Here is a 7078-nt window from a genome sequence, read left to right on the forward strand (position 1 = left end):
TTTATAAGCCAACCTGTCTGCGGTGTTTCGTTATAGCAGCCCGAACAGACCAAGACACCAAGCCAGAAGGGAACCATTAAATGACTAGGGTAGTAAGATCATGAGAGAGGCTACAGCTATTCACCAGAGGTTCTCCTTAACCTCCAGGCCCCTGGCTATATATTACCAACCCTTCCACTCTGACGCTGAACTCCCTTTCATGTGCAGAATTCAAGCATTTGTGTATCTCCATGCAGCTAGCATTTCAAATGATCACATGATATAGTTTCACTTGCTGGCCCCCCACAAGTATGTGAAGTTATGTGACTTCAGTCAGAGGCAGGGTGGGGCGGCCATCAGGTCAGAGAAGATACTGAGACTTGGCTGACCCCCTTGCACCCCAGCATTTGCTTCTTGCTCAGAGGGCCTGTGAAGGTTCCTACCTATCAGCAGCGGTGCCTGGGCAAAAGAAGAATTTTGAATGAGAACTTTGAAACCTCTTTTTGGTCTCTGGGATCAACACTTCCCTTATAAGTCTGTTATTTGAAATGTATTCATTGGACTTTCAAACACATTTTCAGCAATGCGTTATGTGTTCATATGCAGTCCTGCTTGTCTACCTTCCACGCAGGTGCTGTTGGTACTGCTTGGATGTCACCTGAGCAGATGAACAAACTCAGTACTGGTGCGAGGAATTCTTTGCAGGGTCTTAGCCTTCTGCGTCACCAGTGGAATGAGATGGCGGACCTGGAAATTGGCTTCTCTGCACCCCCGTGTAGAGGGAACCTGATTAGAGAAGTACTGTGTGCTTCGTTTGACAAGAATAGAAATGAATTTCAAAGAAAATGTCTTGCAGGTCCAAGCTCGGAGCAGAGGACAAGTGAAAGCAAACGATGCTGAGGGGTAGAAGTAGGTTCAGTCTCGGGGAAGACTGTGGTCTCAGTGGTCCCTGAGGGTTGTGATTCTCATGGGGAGGCCCTGGGTGGAAGAAGAAGAGTGGTTGGTGAGGATATCCTGAGGTGTGAGGAATGAGCTCGTGTGCCCTTGACCAAGGGGAGTGCACCTTTCCCTGGTGACTTTCTGTTCTCCCTCAGGGAGAGAACCTGGGGTTTAAGATCAGTAAATGAGGTGACACTTCAACTCCTATGGAAATCTGAAACTTTTGGCCTGGGAATGGGGTTGAGAGCCAATTCTTGTGGAACTGTTAAAATCCCATTATGAAGAAAAACAAATCCCGTTATGAAAATACCCTGGAGAAGTTTCCCTACAGTTCTACAGCACTGGGATTGTGGGATGGGCACAGTTACAGGCACTGTGGCAATTGAAATTCTGACATTGTAGTTAATATATTAAGTCAAAAAATTTTAGAGTGTAGTTTCTCAAGAAGTGATTTGGGTGAAGAAAAAGTGTTTAAGCTAGCAGAGGGGAGAATTTTTTCTCAGAAATTTATCTTTCAGCCTGTAAAAGTGTTAGGCCTGGACCCATTAAATATCAGGCATGTTAAAGGGGATTTATCACGTTTACTTTTTCAGTTTTCCCATCTTGCTATCGTACCATATGCTGTTTCTTGCCTTGCTTGCACAGAGCCTTGTGTGGAGGAAAAATGAGTTGTTTGCCAGGGAGTTTGAGATCAAGCAATTAAAATGGGTAAGACTTTAAACTTACACAGTGTTATATGTCAATTATATCTCAATAAAGCTGGGGAAAATATAAAAACAATACAACTGACAAAATTTTTTAAACATTTTTTAAAAGTATAGATTATGTACTAGAAATAAATAGGTAATTATTGACTTACATTTTATTTACACTTTTGCTTGGTTACGAAGAGTTCAGGTGTGTTTAAATATGCAGTTAAATTTAGTGATATTCCTCTTTTATCAAAGAGTAATTAGGGGCTTCCCTGGTGGCGCAGTGGTTGAGAGTCCGCCTGCCGATGCAGGGGACACGGGTTCGTGCCCCGGTCCAGGAGGATCCCACATGCCGCGGAGCAGTGGGGCCCGTGAGCCATGGCCCCTGAGCCTGCGCGTCCGGAGCCTGTGCTCTGCAATGGGAGAGGCCACAACAGTGAGAGGCCCGTGTACCGCAAAAAAAAAAAAAGAGTAATTAGGATCTATAACGGGCCACCCTTCCGTTTTCTTGGCTAAACACGGCGGGGTGGATATGAGCCATGATCACAGAAGGCTGTTACTGACATGCAGAAGAGAAGGCTTCCTGGCCTCTTTGGAGGTAAATCACCCCTAGGGTTCAGAATGGCAGTTTAACAGAGGGAAACAGGCAGCCCTATATCCCCGTTCTCCCTGCTCTTCTAATTCTCACACACAAATCAGATGCTTTCATTTCTTTCTGCAAATTTAAAAGTCACATGTGAAACTTTGTGTTGACTTGGCCCACATTAATTATTACTCTCCCTTTACAACAAGTGGGAGAGGCTGCTCTTTCTAGCATGATTTTGTTTCAAGAGATTTTAATCATGCAAACCATCTCTACTGGTTTTTCTTTGGATGTGGATGTAAACTATTACCAACGGTAAATTTCATCCATCTATTAAAAATAACACCTTATGTAACAATTGGCTGTAAGCACAACAATCAAAAGGATGTAAGTATTTATTTAATGTCGCACTAAATTAGTTTGATCTTCACCCCTAGTCATTTCCTTTTGGAATGATTGTTAGGCTCTTGAAGCATAATCCAACTGTTAGCCACATTGTGATCTAAAATAGAAGGCAGTTTAAATCATTTAGAGTTTAGAAATCAAGAGGCAGTGTAGTTTAATTACATTTCATGGTGAATTCTAAGACCTCAGTTTTCCCATCACTTCTCTCCAGCTTCTCAACCAAGTTTATATAATCAAACCAGGGAGGAACAGCCTGTAGCTGTCATTATGTTTACAAATCCCCAAACCCTTTAAATGGTATACTGTAAACTCTGTACTATTTTGTTTCTGTGAGAGACGCAATAACGATATGACGGTTAAGGGCACAGTCTCTGAAGCTAGTCTGTTCTTTGTGACCTGGGCCAGCTACTTACCTCACCATTACTGTGTCTGTTTCTATACACTAAGGACCACAATAATAGCACCTACTTTATGAGGTTATCGTGAGGATCGAATGTCTTAACATATACGATTTACTTAGAACAATGCCTGGTACATAGTAAGTGCTATCTAAGTGTTTGCTAACATTATTTTCTTTGTCAGAGGTGTCGAGTCCTTGGTGTGCCGCTGTGTTCCCTTTCATGCTGGGCCACATATTTGTCCTTCTCAGTTTACCTCATTATCCTACTCCGAGAAATGTTATGACTTGTCACATCTGGTCTATACTGAAACTGAAATTTAAAAATAAATCAAGGGTCTTAGCCAACTTTCCTTAAGAAAGTCTTGTCTTTTTTTTTTTTTTTTTTTTTTTAGGAAAGTCTTGTCTTGCCGAGTATACATGGTTCCTGGAGATACGATTTGAATCTTTCCTCCTTCAAGTCAGCTAAGTGTATTATAGTGTTCTGGATAACTGGCTCCAAATGGTGGGTTTAATTCCTCAGTATTTGATGGGCTTTGGAAGGTGATGCAAAAAAATACCGGCCGCTCACCAAATTGCCTATAATATTTTGATGAAAAGCTCTTCTGGTTCCACATCTTAAGTAAAACCAAACACATCAGTACTGACAGTACTTCAGAAAATTAAAGTGTTTCTAAAATATTTACTGTGAATATCATGTGGTTACAAATCTGCAAAATGGGGTCATAGCACCTAACTTACATAGTTCAGTTCCATTGTATTCTTAGTATAACTATCATAGTTCCTTAAAAAACAAACAAACAAAAAACCACCACCAACAAAACCAACTATCACCCCGATCATGAATAAGGAAATAAGGCCGTTATTTGTATTCAAACAAATTGAAGTGTTTTTGTGTTGTGTAAAGTATTATTATCAGGGAAATGCTTTAATTAACCAACTTCCTTATCCAGAGATTACAGATAATGCTGTTTGATACGTTTTTCTTGATCATGTTTCAAGATAATCATCATTGCCTCTAACCATTGCCTCTGTTAAGCAGTTCCCAGTTTACAAAATGTTGAACTCCTAAATTGAAAATTAATACACTAGAGTGTAACTCCCCTCCCCTTTTATCATCATAAAGGGCATTTAAACAAATCAAGGCACTTTTTACCCACAGTGATTGTCTGGCAGTGAGCCTGATCCATGTGATACCAGAAAGCTGTTTCCTAAACACATCACTAGAACTGGGGACTGTCCAGTATAGAGGACCCTTTATGGTAACATAACTGCCTGGTTTTTCTCTGTGGACTCATTCCTATTCTCAAACTACGTGGGTTTAGTTGGAATGAACCCCACTGCCATTTCCCAGCACGGGTCTTGATTGCTTTAAAATGATCAGTGTATTTATCATCCAACCCCAGTCCCCAATGGCCATTGTGATTGGCTCAGGGATAGGCACATTAACCAATCAGAGCCAATGATGACTTTTGCTGGGCATTCTGAGAAATAAGTTTGCCCTCTCTCTTGTGTGAGTAACCAAAAAAAAAAAAAAAAAGAATCTCTCCCTTTCCTTAGAATGAGTAGTAGGAGAATGTTAGATCTGGAAGGAAGTGTGGCAGCCATGTTGATGAGAAAAGCCGAGAGCCCAGAGCTGCTGAGACTAGGGTATTGGGGGGGTTGGCACAGAGCCCTGTGGAGCCTGCAGTCGAAGACAACTTCACAGAAGCCAGCCTCTTTAGGCTGGAGATGGAGAGACATGAGCCCTGGGAACATGGTGTGAGCTTTTGGATCAAACTTCACCTGAATCGGTCACAACTCTAGACTTTTCAGCCACTGAGTCAGTACATTTCCTTTAATGTTTGTCAGTCTGGGTTGCTTTTTTTTGTTACCTGCACCATAAGGAGCCCTAAACCATGAAGGCACAATAGCCTAAACTGGATAGAAGTGTTTGGGCCCCAGAACGTGTATTTCCAGGAGCACCATGCTGCTACCTATACTACGATGGGGACTGGGAAGGAAATGGGCCAAAGCTAGGCAGTCAACCAGTAAAACAGGTGAGACATTCATGGATGGCTTCCATGGTGATGCCAGGGAGACTGAAAAGAAGAAACCAAAGACACAGCTTGGGAGTTGGGAGTTCTTGCTCAGGCATGCGGGGGTTACGGGGTGGTGCTAATGGCTGAATAGTAGTCATGTATTTGTGAATTAAAGTCTCCCTGGTTCTCACAATCGGTTGGTAAGTTAATTACGAAAAGTTTTCTAGTTGATAGGAAAAAAAATGGTCATTAATGGAAACTGCAGTCTTCATGTTTTAAGAAAGAGTGCTTATTTTCAATGCAGATAAAATAGATTTACTTTGCAAAAAAAGGCATAAGAATAAGTGTCTAGGGCTCCCCTGGTGGCACAGTGGTTGAGAGTCCGCCTGCCGATGCAGGGGACATGGGCTTGTGTCCCGGTCCGGGAAGGTCCCACATGCCGCGGAGCGGCTGGGCCCGTGAGCCATGGGCGCTGAGCCTGTGCGTCCGGAGCCTGTGCTCCGCAGCGGGAGAGGCCACAGTGCTGAGAGACCCGCGTACCGCAAAAAAAAAAAAAAAGAATAAGTGTCTATTTTTCAGGTTATTCTCATCAGTGGATGCTAAAGAATGGTAAACCACTCTTAAATAAGCACTGTATTTGTTCATTTGTCATTTTGGAGTCTCTCATTCAGTAAATAGTAATTTTGTTAAATTTTAAGGGTCACAGTTAAATGTTTAGCCTTGATTTTAATATTAGATCAGAGTCATTTTCCATGGTTTGCTCTTTTTCACAAATTATTGCTTTGCCTTTTAAATAAAATTGAAAGGAAATAGAATGAGACCAGGATGGTCAGGGAAACATTTCTTTAGCTTATTTTGAGAAAAAGAATATTCTTTCTTTGTCCATTCTGAACTTAGAAAATCTATTTTTTCTATATGATACTGAAATATTTAACAATTCATAAAAAACATAGCATTTACATTAAAATACCACCTTAAATACAGCCCTGTAATTTTCACCAGGAACCTTGTAAAATATCATGAATATACATGCATGAATACTAAAACAAGACCACTCAAAATTCACATGGAAGTGTAGCATTTCACACAACATAATAAATATCCAGGATATCAAATCCACAAATTGATCATTATTCTGATTTAGATTCTTTTTTCCAGTTAAGACTTTTACTGTATAATTTATTATAATAACCTTACAAGTTAAACATAACTAATTGAGAACAGAATTCAACTAATCTGACTGCTGAAATAGCACAATTGTCAATATATTGCTGCATATTTTAATTTACAACATATAAAGCTGCCATTTCGGCAGGAAATACACATCCATGTAACTAACTGCTCAATGAACTTCTTTTTCAATGTATGAAAAAATGTCAAAGTTAATAGTATGAAAGGAAACAAGCTAATATTATTTCTGAGATAATTTTATTGCCTTAGCTCTTGGGCTTTGGCAAAAAATATCTTAAGTTTCAATATATATCATATAACTTAAAAACATTATTTACAAAATATAAAAAAATTTAACAAAATACTGTACAAAATACTGTCTTTACACATTTAAAGGGTGCTTTTCCTTACAATGTACGAGAGCCCTTTATATTTCTACCTCTGATTTTCCCACATGCTTTCGGGATCCCTTCCTCCAGTATTTCAGAGCTGAGTTTTTAATAGTGGAAGCTGGTCTATAATGAAAGTGTGAAGCCAAAGATAAAGGTTGCTATATACCTCACTGATACTCTTCTAGATCAATTCTCCTGGTTAAAAGTCACTTAAACTCCAAATCATACATTTTGCTTTTTACATTTTGCTTCTTACATCTTGCTTCTTTTGTTTTGTCACGAAATCTCGCTAACAGACATGTTTTAGGGGGTGTTATATCACTTATGAAGATTCTTTCTTCTGAAATGAATGAAAGTGTTAAGTAGGCACCCACCACTTCTGTTAACCTGTCCCAACACCTTCTGTTTCTATGCACCAACACTTAGTATGATTTCTTCATAAAAAATACTCAGAGAATGAGATTCATATTTACTGCTCCTTGCTGCTCTAATAGATGTCT

This window comes from Globicephala melas, chromosome 9 (assembly GCF_963455315.2).
Source record: "Globicephala melas chromosome 9, mGloMel1.2, whole genome shotgun sequence".
Taxonomy (NCBI): domain Eukaryota; kingdom Metazoa; phylum Chordata; class Mammalia; order Artiodactyla; family Delphinidae; genus Globicephala; species Globicephala melas.